This window comes from Ostrinia furnacalis, unplaced genomic scaffold (genome assembly GCF_004193835.3).
Source record: "Ostrinia furnacalis isolate ACB-3 unplaced genomic scaffold, ASM419383v2 OfSCF1168, whole genome shotgun sequence".
Taxonomy (NCBI): domain Eukaryota; kingdom Metazoa; phylum Arthropoda; class Insecta; order Lepidoptera; family Crambidae; genus Ostrinia; species Ostrinia furnacalis.
The window spans coordinates 72,918-93,507 of NW_021131407.1; the positions used below are offsets into that span (position 1 = coordinate 72,918).

The window sequence follows — 20,590 nt, forward strand, 5'->3', positions numbered from 1 at the left end:
AACTGGAAAAATGATCCTTCTTTAAAATGGTATTGTGATATCTTGTATGAAAATAATATAAGTGAAAATGACAAGTGGCAGTGGGCGGGATAGCTCGTAGAGACGATGGCCGTTGGGGCAGGAAAGTTCTCGAGTGGCGACCACGGGCTGGAAGACGTAGCGTGGGCAGGCCTCCTACTAGGTGGACCGACGATCTGGTAAAGGTCGCGGGAAGAGCCTGGATGCGGGCAGCGCAGGACCGTTCATTGTGGAAAACCTTGGGGGAGGCCTTTGTCCAGCAGTGGACGTCATTTGGCTGAAAAGAAAGAAAGAAGAAAGAAGAAAATGACAATGAAAATGATGAAAATGGATGTGACTGCTTAGAACCTGATTGTGGAGAACTTCATGTATAAGAATTTAAAATAATAATAAACACATTTTTTGTATGGATATTGATTTGTTTTTGTTTCTAATAGTGACATTTTTCAGACAGCAAGTTTCAAAAGGTAACATTTTACAAAACTATTGAATCAAATGGTGACATTTACTTGTGACTTGATCAAAAGGTGACATCTGATTTGTTCTTTATTTAATTTTGTGTAAATTTTAAAACATACATGAAAACTTTTAATACCTTGTAATCTATGTCTTATTAACCCATAATATTAAAAACAAAAAAAAAACAAAACACATAAAGTTCAACAAAAATATTTATTTTCTTAATTTATTCATACGTATAATTAAAAAGTGTAAATGTCACTTTCTGTTCCTAACCTCCTCAATTTCGAAGCGCTGCTATAGCAGATAGCAGCCTTGGACTCATCTGAGGCTCCAAAGAAGGTGGTGGTTTGTCAAGCTACTGAGGGTGATATGAGTTTACCAACTACCAAAGGTCTCTTAGTAGTGTCTATTGTATAAGCTTAGTATATTTTTGGCATAAATTTGATGAGCACCTTTCTCGTAACGCCGGCGGGCAGTCCAGAAAATATATATTACCAAAAATTACATGGATAATATAAAATAATAACCTTCTTCTTAAATCTTGTTTAAATCAACTAAAAACAATAGGAATATTATAAACGTTCCAATTCAGAATAAATGCGGTCCGTACTGGGTCGCGGAAACCACTGCATCCTTATATGGACAAGAATAAGTAATGTCTGTGAAACCAAATGTGGGTAATGCTAAAGTTTATTTCAACCTACACGATTGTGTTGACCTATTAAAGGTCACCTGAATATTTTGCATCGACTTGGGGCTTAAATTATTCAATAGTTTACGCAAACTAGCAAGACTCTACTGTACTCAAGCACTTAAATTAATTCTTAGCTAGCACAGATAGATAAAAAATTAAGCAAAGTTACAGTTATAAAATACTGATATTAGTCTCTATATCCTGCCCTGCGCTCCCAAACAACTTCACGCAGGAAGATTTAATGAATGCTACTGACAACGCCACTGTTGTGGCGGAGTTTTCGGCTGACACTGTGTAGGTTTGTTTTCGACACGACAAGAAGAAGTCTCTATTTGAACAAAATCTACAATGAATGTCACGGAGTCAAGAAAAAAGTCATAAAGACAAAAAAAATGGCTTAAGTCTGCTCTATGATTAATGAAAACATGCTATGGTGTTTTGGTAATTGATTAAAAAGATTAGAAACGACAATACTTTGCCAAGAACGAGTCAGAAATACCCGAGTATTTCCAAGATACTGAAATGATACTGGCGTACGTCATTAAAACTGCGGTTGCCATCTGAAATAATGGTCACGGCCTAGATTTTTATTGCCACTTTATGGGTTTGTGTGAAACTTGCCTGCAATTCCAGCCCGAATCTGGGCCTGAAACTTTGCGCTAATCTTTTTTCACAGGAAGGCGTTCTGCTGAGAAATTACCTCAATATTTCATCAGGATCCGCCCGTTTGCTTATGCGTAGGGTTGCCATCGCATATTCAAATTTTTGATCCAATTACAACCGAAATACTCATTATTTTTATTGAAAAAAAAAAAAGAAAATAGAAGATATTTCATATTTTATGTGGTACTTGAAAGCAATTTAGACTTATAATAACGTAAATATATTCACAAGTTCTAGGATTGACATAGACTGACAGTTATAATATTTGTGATACAAAATCTAGAAATACCTATACAGTTATAGGAATTTTTATTATTTTAGACAACACCAAAAGCTCTTCTGAGGAGTGACCTCTCCTCCCAAAATCCGTTCATAACAACAGAAGGATTTCTTTCATCATTAGCATTTATCTTCACTGCAGGATCACGGCTCCTCTCATTTATTTACAAAAGGCAAATGAATTTGATAATCATAAAGGTACCGGGAAGGCGCTGGATGCAGGCCGCCACCAACCAGCCATTGTGGAAATCATTGGGGGAGGCTTATGTTCAGCAGTGGACGTCCTATGGCTGAAATGATGATGATGAATGAATTTGATCCCACGCTGGCTAGACGGTTCTTAGTGCTTGACGATTAAACTCAAACAATGAATATTAGTATCTACAAATACTTGTAATCTTTAAATATACTTCGGACGCAGGTCGGCCTTAGTAAGGACAATCTGTTCAGGTGGGGATTCTTGGATGGCTCAAACTTGGAGTGCAAGTGTGGTTTTGTTCCCCAGTCGACGAAGCACATGATATCGTCCCCTGCGTGCCCAAACAACTGCACGCAGGAAGATTTAATGAATGCTACTGACAACGCCACTCTTGTGGCGGAGTTTTGGGCTGACGCTGTGTAGGTTTGTTGTACACGACAAGAAGAAGAATACTCGTAGAATAATGAAAGATTTATATTCCTAGTGGCAACCCTGCAAAGTCAGAACTCGTTGCGGATAAGTGCGAATCGCAAGTTCGCCCCACTCCGCGTTCCGTTTAACTTTGACATTCAAATCGGCCCGGATTAACATTAATCCCGTTTTCTTGTTATTTGTTTAGCCAGCCAGCTGCAACTGAGTTTGTTCATTTAACTAATGCGGTGATGTTTTCATACTAATTGTTATGTTAGGAATTATTTCTTCACTTTGGAATTTGAATTCTTGTGGAAAGTAATTCGTCTCCGCTCCGTTTCTTGAAAAAATTTACTACTGTTTTAAAAAAACTATCAAAAACATTTCATTTCTTAGGTGTTCCAAACATTCTTACCAATTTTCATTTCTATGCGAATTATTGTAACCCCTATTTTCTGTGCTAATTTGACCAGGCTATAATTAAATATGACTTCAACAGAATATAATGATCAAATTAATTGAACTTTTTGCATGAAAACATAAATTACAAGAGAAAAGAAACATTTTAACTTCTAAACTAATAAAACTATGTACAAGAACTTAGTTCAAAGTTCTAAGAATTATACTTATTTACTTTTTAAAGCCTTAATAACTTTACAAACGTCAAACGAGTCTTAATTGACCTGAATCAGCAAACCCTAAAAATGCCAGCTCAAAACCATATTCCAGAAAAGTCGCTCGTTATTGCGTACACTTTTTGGCAACAAATGTGGGAGCAATCGAATTGCAGAGAACTATTTCTGTGGCAAAAGAAAAATAACAGCAACCGACGGGAACTAGCTGATGAAATTAGAGCGGAACCACGCAAAAACTTACAGGGTTGTCGCGACGGTGATATGGGAGGGGTCCGTAGACAATTTATCGAAGAAAACAGCATTTTTCAATCAGAAAAGCTGCAACAGAGATAGTTAATTAAACAGAGGATGATTATAGACTCTTTAAGAATAACTAGCGCTGATGAAATTACAGCGGAACCACGCAAAAACTTACAGGGTTGTCACAACGGTGATATGGGAGGGGTCCGTAGACAATTTATCGAAGAAAACAGCATTTTTCAATCAGAAAAGCTGCAACAGAGATAGTTAATCAAACAGAGGATGATTATAGACTCTTTAAGAATCACTGATGAAGTTCTCGCAGCGGAACTACGCAAAAACTTACAGGGCTGTCACGACGGTGATGTGGGAGGGGTCCGTAGTTAATACAATTTAGTAAAGAAAACCGGATTTTTTGGTCTCCAGAGTTGCTAATCTCTCCTTCTCGGTCCCTCACTGATGAGGATCGCGACCACAGATAGTGTTCCTCCACAAACTGCGGTCATAAGCTGTGTGGCCGCACGATGCAAACTCCCGCCCACCGTATTCCTACAAGAGTTGCTACAGATGTCATTAAATAATGGTAAAATAGGCAATTATTACTTATTAATTACTTCTCAAAAGAGCTTTTGATCTTGTACGAACACTTGATAAACTTTTACTGCTCACGTGAATTTGATATTAATTCCAATATGTGCGTTTTTTGTCGCCACTTAACCAATCCACATTTCACTCTGTCTTTTTTTAAGGGAGGTTTTTATTTTTTTAACCTATGGAACCCTAACAGACCAGCCCCCGGCACCAAGTTAGAAACTGGAGCATTATTATTTAACGTGTTGTTTCAAAAACGTCCAATTCCAACTTGACTGTTGTTCTTTCATTTCGCCGCTCGCTTATTACGGGAATGTTTTGAATATTCTGAATACCTTTTTCTTATATTTACATACATTGTACGCAGTTAATTGGGAATAAAGTGGGCATTAATATGAGTTGTTTACTTTACCTTAATGAAGCTTTCAGTATTTGAATGGTTTTTTTTTATTATTAGATGGCCATTTTCCTTTAGTATTTTAAAGTTATGATGAACCTTTGTTACTAATGCGAAAGTGACTAATGTCTGTATGTCCTTGTCGCGCTTAAAACCTCTGAATCAATTTAGATTAAAGGCATAGTGAGTAGAGTCATTTTGAGACCCAGATAAAAACAAAGGATAGTGTTTATCCCGGTTTTTGAATGGGCGATAGTCTTTTTTAAGGCTGAAAATAACGCGGGAGAAGCCCCAGCAAAAAAATCCTATAAAAGCATTGTAGTTACGGCACCTGATCGTCCATTTAAAGTGGAAATTTCTTTTTAAATCAGCCATATTTGTTTAAATAAAAAAATCACTAAATTTTTATGAAAAATACTAAAATTTTGCTCACTAACTCGGGTGTAAATTACTTCCTAAAATGATTTCTTGATGTGAAGGTAGAACAATATTCCCAGGAATTCAAAGTTCGAGTGCATAATCTGACCCTTCCCGGCTGGTCGGGCGTTTAATAAGCTATTAGGAAGTTACGAAGGACCTATTCTGGAATCGCAGCTCCAAATTAACTCTGCTTAAGGCACTGACTGAGATCTTTCATGTTTTAAGGATGGTAATATCGATAAACACGTTTTCATAGGTATCTAAACTCAGACACTTTTGGGAAATTCAGAAATTTGCAGATAGCGTAGGTACAATGTGTAAAATGCGTAAAATTAAAGTTACGCACTAAATAGTGCATTTGATCTTTAATTTGGTGAAAATGAATCATCGTGACTCTATATTAACTTTTACAAGGCTCATTGCATTAATAAATAAAACCTACTTGTGTGTACCTATGAAAAATCTAAAAATTTGATTTGTACCCAAAATCTAATCCCTCAAATTTTATGGCAACTCTTATAAAAACGTGTAGTAAAACTGTAAAACACTTTAGTTCTTGTGCCTTTATTTTATACATAACAATATTACTTTATGTCGATATTCCCGTGACATTCCCATCACTACACCGCCTCTTTTCCGAGCTATTTTATTTTTAACAACTTGGAAACTTCTCGAATGGCTCTTTGGGCGCAAATGTTTTTATTCCCAAAGCGATTCGAGCCAGTTATATTCAAAGGGTTTAAGTTTTTTTACTGACAGAGTTCCGAAATTATTTACGCCTTTTTGAGAGAAATACTCGAGTATTTTTGTAAAAAGAATATTTTCAAAGACGCTCCGTTTTTTTTTTATTATTAAATTAGCTTCTTTTAGACTTTGTTTTGACTGGAGTGTTGAGATGTTTTAATAATGTTTATAATTTAGCGTTTTAATTTTCGATACTTAGGTGGGGTCCTACTTAAATTAGTGTTGTGCAAATATCGACAATACTTGATATAGAAAGTGTCATTCAATACATTTATTATCGATATGTATCAGATCGGATTTTAATTTTTAACTTAACGTCAGACAGAAAATACTTCCTACGGCCTAATAAGTGTATCAAAAAGGTATAAATTTCACATTTGTAAGATTAACTTTCATTAAAAAGCTCAAATATTTATTCAGACTAGGTGTAACCTTCTTTTAATCAAACGTCACTTCGTTTAATAAGTAGTAAACTACCAAAACTGTCACAAAATTGTTCTATTTCTGAGCACCTAACTTTGACCGTAACTATAACGATAACCGGTGCTTTGTATATGGAGTTTGACAGATTTTTTTTTATCCAGAACAAACGCCTTGCACTTTAAAGAGAAAATCTGTGAAGCGAGACATCCTTATCATTGGGCCTTTGTGAAAACATTTTCTTGCAAAAGATGAAAAAACGCGACACAATGTAAACTGGCACAGTGGGGACAATATTTATTTGACACAAAAAGAAAATAAAAAACAGAACAAAGGGACTTAAAACTATATTTGCTATTTTATATACTAGCTTTCCGCCTGCAGCTTCACCCGCGTGGAATTTTGTCTGTCACAGAAAAAATTTATAGCGCGCGCCCCTGTTTCAAAAACCGGGATAAAACCTATCCTATGTCCTTTCCCGGGACTCAAACTATCTCTATGCCAAATTTCATCAAAATCGGTTCAGTCAAACAGACAGTTACTTTCGCATTTATAACATTAGTATAGATTTGCTACAAGTATAGCAGCACATCAAACTAAATACTGCAACCAAAATGTTAGTTACATTAACTATAAATTAGGGAATTATAAGCTTTCTAAGTTTCTACTGATCAAAGAATTTCAGGTTCAGTAGTTTCCGGATTACTCCTATAAATAAACTTTCAAACTTTTCTTCTTTAAGTTGGTATATTATTGGGTTGGTATCCAGTCTATCCGGCTAATTCAATCCAGCAATGTTTTAACCAAACTTAAAACAAAATTTGTCTCGCCTCGTAATCGAATCCAGAACCTACGAGTGTAGAAACTCAATTTCTTCTAATATTAATAGAGCAATGAAGACGATAATTTAAAGTATCGTACCATCGTGGTGTAAAGCATTCAAAAACTCAGGACAAGTGGGTCTCTTTCCGGTCTCAAGACCCAACAAGAGACCCTACTGTCCATCTTCACTACTGTTGGTATCTCCTCAATTAGTCCTGAAGGACTCCGCTCTGGTTTTTGAGAAATTGCGATGATAATTCACGGAATTTGAGACGCTGTCGCTCGTAAAAAATTCAAGGTGCGATTTTATGTTAACGTAACTGTAGGAGACACGTCGAGCGCTACTACTTCCGCCGTTTTCGGAGATATCTTATTCAGTATCTTTGTGTAATGTTATCTTTTTTCTGCATGAATTACGATCGTTTTTCTTTTTTATTGAGAAACTTTATTTGTTTAACCGCTGATTTTTCAATAGCCGGATAACTTTTGACTGAAGAATAAGTTTGGCATATTGACAGTTACAGTATGGGAAATATGTCAATATGACAAGGTTATTCTTCGGTTAAAAGTTATCTGTCGATTGAAAAATCAGCCCTAAAAGTAAAAAATTGGGTCACGTAGTAATTGAGTAGCAGATGACAGCTCGTCAAGCTTAACACTAATGCCCGTTTACACCATCAATCCCTATTTTTTAAGGGAAACAAAATTCCTATTATTTGTTACCATAGGGGTCACTTAAAAATTAGGGATTGATGGTGTTACAACGGACATAAGCAGAGTTGCACCACCTAACTTTGACCGTAACTATAACGGTAACTGGTGCCTTTTGTATGGTGTTTGACAGACTTTTGACGTTTATCAAAGTTAATATAAAGATGGTGCAACCCAGCCTTAATGTAGTTATTATACGTATAGAGCTAATTTGCAATAACGGCACGTTCCTCAATGTGAACCTCTAGCCTTTTTTTTATATATTTTTTGCAACAGAACATTTCTTAATTGTAAGTGAAGAAGTTCTCACTTCCAGAAGTATTGTTATATCAGGCTCTATATTTTTCTAGTCTATCCTATTATCTTGATCCGATTCAGCCTTTTCTTTCAATCCTCCATGAAACGCTATTAAAGAAACCCCAACAAATCACAGCTTAATTGTCTGACAAAGTCACTAATACTCGTGTTATTAACTAGTGCATGCCCCCGACGTTCGCCGATTTATATCGAGTGTCAAAAATAAATTGCTTTCCGATCATACGAGCGAGCGAGGCGAGAATACACCGCTCTCGCTCTTAATACTTTTATTAAGAAAAAATTGGACTTTTATTGTTGTTTTCTACCTACCTCCCACAGCAATCCACACGCGAATTTAGCTTTTATCTTTGAGGGATAAAGGACATATTATCGTGAATCGAAATAACTTTCTTTTGAAGGTAGGTTTGGGATATGGCGGTGTAATAAGACCTTCGTTATTGAATTCCCTCCGCCGATATTTTGTTTTATACTCGTAGTAGTTTTGTCTATAAAATAGAAGAAAACGAGAACAAGTCCCTTTTTGTGGGCGTGTCTATAAGAATGTTATATCTAAATGGAAATGAAGTACAGAATACAGCCAAAGCCAAACAAGCGATTTGACTGACGTTAAATCTCAAATAGTGTAAGTAAACCCAAGTAACATTTTACTCCATTTAAGAGTTCAATAGTCGTTCACATGTACTCCACAAGCTGTGTATGTCAGCTGTATACGAGCTGTATAGCTTGCTATAATGCTTTTATAGAACCAGTTTGGGCACAAATTAGACAGCTTTAAGTTCACTATGGCCTTACATTAGCAGTATAATAGCATTATAATAGCAGTTTAAGTAGTAACATCGTACTTAAGGCTGACTTACGGCACTATATGGGACGCAGTGTGAACCATACAACGTACGTGAGGACAATAAAGAGTAACAAGTGGCTAAATGCACAGCTTTCAAAGTTATAAAGTCCGACAAAAGTACTCCAATGCTACCTAAAGTTCACGTGTGTCTTAAATTATTTCCACATTTTAATATTAGTTTCAGTGTTGCCAGAAGGTTACTTTTGTAACCTTTTAGGTTACTTTTGAACTGCATTGGTTACTTTTAGGTTACACTAATGAAAAGGTTACTTTTAGGTGATTTTTCAGAAATTGTAGAATTAACTTTACAGGTTATTCAGTAAAAAATATTAATAGTGACAATTTAAAAATTATGTCATAAACTGCATTATACATGAATTTGATTTATTATTTGTTAAAAAAATGAGTTTTAGCGAATGTTTTTCTATAATAAAACGCAAATCCAGGAATCGTTTTTATACGACCGGTCACTTTTCGGTCTTCATGGAATGGTCAAAATTTCGATTTTAGGTAAAAGATAGATAGATTGATTGATGATCAATTGTATTCATATTCGCTCCTCCCGTATGAAGGTTACTTTTTATTCAAAAAGGTTACATTTTTTTATATTTCTTTCTGGTAATTTCTGACAAGACCCGACTGGCAACACTGGCATCTATCCATTAGTTTGGTATTTNCGGTATTCACTATCACAAGAACTGCAATCATCACACTCTGATATCTGGTATATTTTGAAGGGAAATTTCAGGTTCAGGCATAACAGTAATATTTATCAGGCATAATAGTATCAGTAATATTTTCCTCTGCATCNGTATCTCTACCCTCCTATAATGCTCTTAGTCAGATGGCTGACTAAAGGATAGTTGTTAGAGTATTATAACACCAACAATCGTATAAAAGTATAACTCTACACTAGTCTACACTCCTATAAGTCTCTTAGACAGGTATAGGTGTAATTAATTGCAATAATACAGCTTATACATCACGAGTGAACTGTACTTATGCTTTAAGTACACATTGGAACTAAATGTGAACTCTTAAATGGAGTAAAATGTTACTTGGGAAGGGACTTATAAAAGCGCTTTTTAAAAAACTGTTTACAAAATAAATTATATATTTATTTACCAGCCCGCTTTAATAACTGGCCTGAACAAAATCTAAGTCTATACTTAGGCTGAGTTGCACCATCTGACTTTGACCATAACTTTGACGATAACCGGTGTTTTTGTATGGAGTTTGACAGTTTTTTGACGTTTGTAAAGTTAACGTAAAATGGTGCAACCCAGCCTTAATTTCAGCAGCACTTGCCTAACTAATCAAATTAAGGCTCAAACAGCTGCTTCGGGCTATTTTTCAAATTCATCCATCATACCGTTGTCTTCTGTAAGTACAGCCTGTCTGCTTATCAAAAACGTAATGGATGGGCTCCTTCACTTTTAATTAGGCCTGGCTCTGACATTGACATTGACATAGTAATTATTGGACAAGTGACAAGTCACGAGATTATTAGAGCCGAGCAGTTTCGTAAGTCGTGACTATAGGGGTCAGCTTGGATAAGTATGCAGACAGACAAAAATTTCCAAAATAATAATGTATTTTGTTATAAGGATGACGGTTTAATAAACATAGTTGTAACTTTGTAAGAGGATAAATGATAAGATTGTACGAGTAAGTTACCTATAGTTTCTTATTATAATTATTTGATTTGAAAAGAAATTTATCCTTCTTAATTTATTCTTTCTCCAAAACATACTTGCTATATTTTAGTAGAGAATGGCACTTAGGTTAGGGTGAGGTGCACCATCTTACTTTAACTTTGACAGACGTCAAATATCTGTCAAACTCCATACAAAAAGCGCCGGTTAATGTTAATGTTACGGTTAAAATAAGGTGGTGCAACTCAGCCTTAGTTTGTCGTAGCGCTTGCTAAATGTTTGTCTCAATGCGGTGGTAGGGCAAAAAATAATGAGACATGTAAAGGGTCCCTAAAAGCAATATAATTGACAATTTAAAAGTACTAATTTAATTAATCGAGACAAAAACATTTTTGATTTTATTTTTCATATGGAGTATTTTTTTGGAGTATCTATTGATTAAATTACTAATTCAATAGCACGTTATTATGTGCCTTTGAACCGTTACCTATGACAAAGTAACGGATCACAAGCCACAGTTAAAAGCTAGTTACAATAAAATTCTTTCTCTCCAATACAAAAAATGTTAATTGCATTATAAAGCCAGGCGCGCACGAAGGGGTAGCCTATTACTTCGCATCGGCAGTTCATTACAGCTGGTTTGTTTGGCGAGCGCGTATCGCCCGCTACACGCAATTTTTGTCGGCCCAAGGCATAAAAAATAGACTTGCACTGGGAAAAATGGATTGCTGAAATGAAAGGTCACTTTTGTGTTACTTTTTTTGTAAGAGACTTAAAGTTGATTCTTTGTTAGGAGTTTCAACTCGTTTAATGGATCCTACCACTGAATCCATTATTGCCTTAAAGTAGATCCAAAATTTTTTTTTTGATAATATTAATATTTTAAAATTAAAAAATAGAATTTCAGCATCTTGGTGATCACAGATTTCTTATCTTCTATGCTTACTATTAAGAGGTGAAAAGATAACAACTAAATAAGTATTGTTGTCACCCACTGCTAGTCGACATTTAGATTTTAATTAATATTTACCCAACAGTTCTCAAGTCTGGCGAGATTGCAGCAAGTTTCAATTTATTTACTTAAAGCTAAGTGAGCCCGGGCTTATGGCTTGAGGATCGTAATCCCACGGGAATAGTTGTGGGCACGCCGTGTGTACCCGGCCTAATGATGGTACCCGCTTATGAAGTAATATTGTATTATTCGCGCCAACAGACTTGCAATATTGTTTGATATTAGGACCTTTTCTATTGAAACACTGACTGAATTGTCTCAGAATGATTATTTTACCATCAAAGTTAGCTTAAATGAGCTATGGGGGTAGGATTAAAGTACCTAATACTGAGACGTGTAAAAGCGCTTATTAAAAGCCTATTTCAAGAAAATCGGCTTTTTTGCGAAAAATAAATTACTTTATAGGAATAAAAAGATAGTGATGAGGTGTCAATTGAGGGATTAAAACTTTTAGACTATAGCTATACATACTAATTAGCTTGCTCTGTTCTCATTTTCCACCATCGAATGACGAAGGTTACTCGAGAAGTCAAGTAAATTCAAATTTAACACTTACATTGTAAAATTCAAACGCAAGGTTAGTGCACGTCCCAACAAATTTAAAGTTACACGTTCGTTGAACACTAGTTAGACGTTCTGTGTGTAAATGTCATTTCAAAACTAGTTTTCGCGCGTGTTACATACTTATCTACTCGTATTTTTTTTAACTTGTTATAAGGATAAAAAAACATAACAAAAGTAAGAAAATGATGATGTATTGTATTGACCTTTAAACAAAAACATCGATGAAACTCAAATCCCCAAAACTGCAGTACGAAAATATTCCATCAATATTTAAAATGGCGGAAATTGAATCGAGCCATGCGTTCAAATGGGAAGGGTTTATTAATACCGGCATATTTTGTTTGATCGCTTGTACGCATGTCAACGTAAACACTGGAGTTCCTTATATCGAAGTAGTTAATAGCTATTTTGTCACAAAAACCTATAGACAATAGACGTCAAATACTTTTGTTGGATGTAGGTACCTAAACCTATTCTTATTTCCAATTTTTGATTTCATCATCATCATCATCATTATTTCACACAGGACGTCCACTTCTGAACATTGGCCTCCCACAATGATTTCTAGATTGGCGGGTTGGCAGAGGCATTTAATTAATTTTGATTTACCCATACAATTTGATTTAATAATATTATTGAAAGAAGAAAGAAAAAGAAAGAAAATATTTTTATTTAGTCCAAATATCCTTAGACTACTTACAACATAGTTACTTACATAGTTTTGAACCAAAATGGCAGCCACTCAGCATGTTGTGTTATGCTCTAGGCTAGGTCAGCACCTAGAGCACGCTGGTATTCTGTGGCAGCCATATTAAGTTTTACACAAATAACACAATGCTCTTCAAGTGTGTGTTGCGTGTGTAATGTATGAATATAATTATGCATGCGTGTGTTAGTATTATTAATCCTACCTAGATCACATAAAAAAAAAAAAACAAATTAACACTATATTGTTATAACTCAGTCAGCCTGAGATATAAGGAGCGGCCACTATACAATTTTTTTACAAAAATAGTCATATCTAATTGTAATTCCGAGCAGGTACACTGCGGGCGCGATCCAGTAATTAATAAGTTACCGACTATGAATCCAAAGTACCGCATAAGTAAATACCACAGGCTAAGGAGAACAGTCAACTCATTGCAGCAGCCTCTTTATTTGACTGTAACGAAACTAATGAGCTAGCATAATAAAAACAATGACAACTCCAAATAACAAAATTATGACGTGCTATGTAGCTAATTTATGGTAACGAAAAAGACAAAGATTAGAGCATAGGTAACACTACAATATAGTTTCTTATTCCATTTGTTAATGTGCCTAACAATTTCCCTGTGTGAGCACAGTAATAAAAATATTACCAATCTGATATAACCCATATTTCGGACGACTATTTATTGTAAGAGTATCCAGAGAGGTATTATACATAGAGCGGTTAGAAAAGTTTTTTAATCCTACACTATGACAATTTACTATATGACATACACATACTGAAAAGCACAGAAATGTTAGGGTAATTGCAAGTGTGATTTCATATGACACGTCGACTGCTGCGCGCTCGAATGAACTAAATACATTTTTGATTACACAAATAAATGCAGGTTAAATTAAAACTAGCCTACAAAAACCACAAGATGTGCTGTTTCTTCTCCCTGAGCTATTCGCGAAGACGGATCGAAAGCAGCGAGTAAATATTGAAACTCCTCTGAGACGGAGGGACGCGCAGATTGAGATCCCTCTTTAATTTTTATCTGTTTTCTGATAATTAACCCCAGGGGCAGAACTCTATTAGCTGAAGGGTTGAAATTAGAAACGCTTTGAAATATTTTTGGACTAGTTATTACCGCGGCGCCGGTCTTTTTTGTCTAAAAAAATAAATAATATGAGAATTGCATGCTATGACTTATGGCTGAACAGGCACTGACACTTCGAAACATGAAAATATGAAAATGTAAAAGACCCATTGTAACCCTGTTTTATGCAAATAAATATATTTGATTTGAATATGAAAAATCTCGACAACAAAACCTACACAATGTTAGCCCAAAACACCGCCACAAGAATGGCGTTGTCAGTAGCCTTCATTAAATCTTCCTGCTTGCAGTTGTTTGGGCACGCAGGGCACGACATCATGTGCTTAGTCAACTGGGGAACAAAACCACACTTGCACTCCATGGTTGATGTGTTTCTATGGGACAAAAACACAGTCAGGCCTCCTCAAATTCACCTGCTTGAAATTTGCCTTCTAGTACATTACAGAAGTGAAGAGAGAAGCTTCTGCAGCGGAGACTAAATGATCTGAAGATGATGATAAATTAAATTTATAGTATAAAAAAAACTAAATTAGGTTCTTTATTTCTTCTTTCTTGCTATCCAGACACCTGTAACTCAGCTTAAATGTAAAAACAAAATGTTTATTAGGTATAATCTAGTCTCATTTTTATTAATTTATAATTTACTAGCTAGAAAAGCGAAGAATTTTATCTGTCACAGAAAAACTATATCGCGCGCTTCCCTGTTTCATAAACCGGGATAAAAACTATCCTATGTCTTTTCCCGGGACTTAGACAGAGTCACTTTCGCATTTATAATATTAAAGTATGGATTATAAGTAATACATACTTTTGCGTTAATATTATTAGTAGCACAATGCTACAGTAATAAAAATATCCTTGTTCAGCATAACATTTTCCGAGAAAATCTCACATTTTCCTTTTATAATTTACGAAAAAATCTTGAAAGAAAATGTTGTTGATTACACTAATGCTTCAAATCTGATGCCGGGCGAAATATGTGTTTATTACGACGGCATTTTGGGCTATTTCCCCGAAAACAGGGTAATCACTTAAGCTGGACTCGCAAATTGTCTACGAATTGTGATTATGTTGACAGAAACACTTATTTCTTAGTTGCAATGCAATTTATGAAAAAAGCTGCATACTTTGCTGCTGTACCTAACTTTTGTTCTCTACTGTGCGTTAGTGTTTTTTTATATTTACTAAAAGGTACCTACTTGGATAATTCGATATTATATAAATTATTTTGTATCTTTAAATCATATCAAAAAAGTATTTTTATGGTGTTATTAACATGATTTCTACGTAAATGAGAGATGTTATTTAAAAAACATCTGGAGTTGAAAGAATCACATTTCTGCAAACATAACTTACCTAAAATTTATTTATTTGTTTCCAAACATTTACACCATCATTACAGGTAGGAGAATAAAACCTAACCTAGCCTAATTAACTTTCTTCAATTAATGCCCGCATCTGTTAAGTTTTATTTTTTTAAAGTTTTTTTTTTAGTTTAAGGTCCCAAATATATCTATAACCCTGTCACCACTTAGTAGGTGGTGATTTCATTAACTAGTGCTGGGAAGTAGCGGAGAAACTTATTTACTTTAAAGTTTAAACCCTGTCACTCATAGAACTGCTCCTGTAAAGCGATTAACAAATCGAATTAACTAAACACGTATGCCCCAACAATAAGATTCCCTTACAGTTTAGCTTAACTAATCGCTGTTGACTAAACGGCTTAACGAGTTGTCGTTAAGTTAGCTAACTTATGCACCGGCCCCGCTAACTCCACTTAAGTTATTGGACCCCGGGTAAATAATGCCGTAAATAAATGAGGGATTTGTCGCCAATAAGCTAAGAGCTGGTTAAAATTCGATGGCTTGTAATAAAGTAAAAGCGTGGCCTGTGACGCTCTTAGCGGAGTGCGAAACCAATTACAATGTTTTTCATTGGACTTTGTGGCTGCAGTTGTGTCGTTTTTGATGCAAAATATACAGGGTGTTAGGTAAATGGGTATATGAGCCGACACTAGCCCATGCTAACATAATATGCATAATATATGGTAAGTATGGTGAAGTCAGAAAATTGATATCATCATTTGAATTTTCATACATATCTGATTTTGTAAATTTTATTTAATTAATCAGCCCATTTAGGCTTTATATTGGCAAATATTATAAAATACTAAAATCAACAGAAATATCAATCCTTCTATGTTTGTACGCTAAACAATTCATTTCTCCAACAAAACCAATCCATTTCCAACAAACGTACGAATATTATTTTAAATAAATGAAAGTCGCCGCTGCGGAAGATCTTAATAACAACTCCATCGTTTGTACAGACGGCACTTCAAGCTTGACACCGTGGCATCTTATGCAACTTGTAATAAGGGTTATTTTAAGAGACAAATGTATAACCCGATGTACAAGGCTGACTCTCGCCTAGGGCCCTGCTTTGATATTATCCCATCTTTTAATGGAAGGGCCCAAACAGGGCCCTATCGAGGGCAGGCCCGGGGGCGGACCCTGAGAGTTTACAGAAGGGGCAATTTAATTTGTTTTCTTTTAAATTTCAGCTTTTTGTAGAGTCAATGAAAAATTCAGTAGAATTTTTACTTATCTTACCTACTGAAAACACAGGTTTCAGTCATTTAACGTACCCACTCTTGTACATTGTTCTTTGTCCAGCAGTGGACGTCATTTGGCTGAAACGAACGAACTTACGTCCCAAAAACTGTCACTGTTTCTTTAACCAATGATACAAATATTTTCGACCCTCAACTAAAATATTATTTTATTGCTTGTTTTGTCACCTGTCATCCGCTTTGCGTTGAAGGGAAATCGAACCTTAACTTCGAAGTCCTATGTTCTTCTGATTAATTTCATTGCGGGTCCAATGACAGTTTAACTTTCCCCCGGGACAACCTTCACTGGTTGGGTTTTTATTGGCGGTATCCCGTATTTTTTTTACTTATTACCACTTAGCCCCGAGTCCTTAGAACTCGGACTCCGTGCCTGTTCACCTTATCTGGTATCTCGCGTTACGGCTTTTATTTCAAATTGACGAACAAGACCGTTTCAGTTATCTGTGCTCATTGCCGAACGATAGCGCCCTCTAAAGTTGATTTAATAAACGCTTCTGATAAAATTTACAAATCATTTACGAAAGTCAAAAGCCTTCGAATAATCTGAAGACGTCCATTGTCGGAATAATAAATGGACTGTAAATAATATTGCTTATTTAAAAGTACTGAAAACTGTATTGCTGATTTATGTAGCTACCTAATTTACAAAAAATAACACCAAACTCTTCTTTATAAGCTGGCTTTGCAGAACTTTCAAAAAGCGTAAAAAAGAACTTTAATATGCCAATATAACTTTTTACACCATTATTCTTACTAGGTACATATTAACTACTATCACTGCTTTAGGAAAATAAAATGTTAACATCTCATGATGTCAATGACAAAATGTTCCATACAAATAAATGAATCCATTACGATTGTGAATTTAGAAGTAAAAAACAAAACAAAATATAAATGCAAGAATCGGATAAATGTTATTACATTTTGACGCCCCCAGAATAACACTCCTCCCGCTGTTATTATATTAATCTAAAAGGCCATAAAACTTTTATCATCTCGAAAATCTTTAAGAAGGCGAGAAACACAACAATTCCATCGAATAGCCATAAATCAAGCCATGTTTTATTGCAGTTATTAGAACGTTTAACATGCATTAAGAAGAACTACATTTGTAGTCTTCGAGATGCGCTTGTAAAAGAAATACGTGGTTCGCCTACGAAATGATAACACAACCGAATTGGAAATGCACGACCAGACCTACTCAATGTTCGAATCGCACGGACTTTTCATTGCAGCGACCCGTTTTCGAATGCATAGCCTGTGGTATTATTACGTAAATGCCGCCGAGACCGGCTACGCGATAATCGCTGTGCAACTTGCAACGTTATTTAGAACTAGCTTTGCGCCCGCGGCTTCGCCCTCGTGGAATTTTATCTGTCACAGAAAAACTTTATCACGCGCGTTCCTCTTTCAAAAACCGGGATAAAAACTACGCTATGTCCTTTCCCGGGACTCAAACTATCTCTATGCCACAAAATCGGTTCAGTGGTTTAGGCGTGAAAGAGAGACAGACAGACAGACAGAGTTACTTTCGCATTTATAATATTAGTATAGATACGTAAGAGCGAATTTGGAATAAGATGAATCGCGTTTGAATTTCATAATTTCAATGTTCTGTTTTTAAAAACTGCATTATAACATTATTTTTTTTATGTTACTGGCACGTGCGCGCGCGCTGCTAGTAGGTAGGTTTTATATCGCACCTTTTTATATCCTTATAAAAACTAATCCAACCTTTTTAAAGCAGGAAACTTCTTTGGACCGCGGTTTTGTTTTATAGCCGGAACAATGGTACGCTTTCAAGATCTTTTAGTGTGATTTAGATTTTATTGTGAACCGTAAAAGCTACTGCGAAGTGATAAATGCATTTATTTACATCAAGATCTATAAATTCCTTGACGAGTTTCCTTTCTGATGAAAGTCAGTTTATTGCTGTCTCCTTATTTATAAGGATCTTGGAGATTGAGGAATACTTTTCCCAAACGATCCTCAATTTGGCCCTTAATAAGGTTATAAACGTTTCCATTTGCCTCGGCTGGATTGTTTTCCAAATGAGATTTATCGTTTCTTATTTTCCTTCCTTAAGATTGCTGGTCTTTACGAGTTGACGACCTTTAAACGACAATCTTTCGTAATATAATAAACAACATAAAACGTGAGCTTTGGGATAAGCTTTCAATTTTGTTGGATGCCCCAAAAAATAGAGTAATCAATTTTACTGTCAGGAATACGAAAAAATAGCACTGATGGATAACTTCTGCCAATGACTTTCTAGTTCATTGTGATCACACCAAAGACATTTTCATGTAAAATGTTATTATGCTCGGTTAGTACCGTGAAAAAGTTATCAGATCTCATCTAGAGCCAAGCTCGTCCTAACTTCACAAATTCTGCACCTTAGTTAAAAATGTGGCTGGCCGTTTTGTTATCGTCACTTGGTAAAAAAAGCATGGTAGCGTTTCTTCAGGAACTTCCTATTCAAACTGAAAGCTGACCAAAACTGAACCTTATAGACAACCAGGCTCATAGCTGAAGACCGTCGTGCAATATAGGTACAGACGGCACGTCAACGTAAACACTACACCTTATGTAGTTGAAATAAATTCTATATTGCCACCAAAACAGCCTTATGTGCTGACTGTACATAGCTTCGTTCGGCGTGGGTAGGATTCCTTCGGGGCCCGTTAAATTAAATACCTCTGGTCAAATTATTCGCGTCTACTTCCAAGATTGCGATATAAGTGCACTCTAAGGACTGAGCTTGTTTATTATTACAGCCATTTTGGAAAATCTCGGGTGTTTTAACTGACATGTTAATTTGTAAATAATTTCGTGACAATATTCCTTAAGTTTATAGTTAAAATCCAGAGGTTTTTGCCGAAGAACCTTCGAAACAAAGCCTTTGAAATCGGACTCCATAAAATTGTAAGTGTACAATTATTCGGGGTAAGTACTGGTTGGGTTCCGAGCAAAGAAAAAATAACTAACCGTATTGTCAATTTCCTCCTTTTTGAAGTTGGTTTAAAATGCATTAATTTAATAATTCACCCGTTTTGGTTTCCATAAAAGCAACCATTCAAAGACAATCCAACAACTGCCAAAAGTGTCCCGCACGAAGGCTGAAAGTTCGTGCCCGATAACGGCACAAAGGTACAAATTCCAGCACATCATGCTGTACATTTTTGTTGCAAAATCAACCCTATTGCAACTGCATAAGATCCAGGGTTTGCTGCTGCTTTGGGGCTGCTCGGAACGCGAGTCACGGCTATTGTTCGTGCTCGCTAATTAACGTATCTAAGTTCATTTGTGCCATGCGGGTGGCCTCAACAAGACACAGTTCAGGGAGAACAGCCTAGCCATTCTCTTCTTCGTCGCTACACTCTTGCCAGAGTGGTCGTGGTCGTCACACCCGGTCCTTTGGCAAGCCTCACAATCCGTCGCCATTCCTCCCGCACTGCAGCCTCGTTCGATTGTGCACTCGTGGAGTGGACCATTGAGTGCGGTTTTGACCTGGTCAGTCCAGCGCATGGGCGACCTGCCGCGTGCTCGAAAGCCTAGCCATAGAAAGATATTTATCGCCGCTACATAGTCACAGATGATACATAGTCATTGAAGCGACAATCGCCCAATGCTGTCGGTGTCGGGACACTCGTAATCGTAACACAAGCATTTTTAACTTACCACAAGGGGTTAGCGGGATTATTCTTTAATACAAAATAAATAGGCAGAGGTACAAAATACTTGTGAACACTAGAGTCTAGAATAGGCCTCCTATAGTTGTGGAAAGGCAACCGGACCCCGGTCAATCTGGAAATCATCATAGAGAGAGGCCTATGTTCAGCAGTGGACGTCTAATGACTGAAATAATGATGATGATGGCTATAATAAGACGCGTTAAAATATTACCCTTAACATCCCTCCGTTCGCGGTGAGTTGGCTGTTCTCACCAGCATATGCCCAGGCCCTAAGCGAATGTCACCGGGGCGTGCGTAAACAAACGATTAAGCTGTTACACACTGCTTCAGCAATTATCCAGCTTAACTCG

At 36.1% G+C, this 20,590-nt stretch overlaps 1 protein-coding gene across 2 annotated transcripts in view; it reads left to right on the top strand.

Moving 5' to 3' along the window:
- LOC114351634 (uncharacterized) overlaps positions 1-20,590 on the top strand; it is a 54,096-nt gene that overhangs the window by 23,979 nt on the left and 9,527 nt on the right. The window lies entirely within an intron of this gene.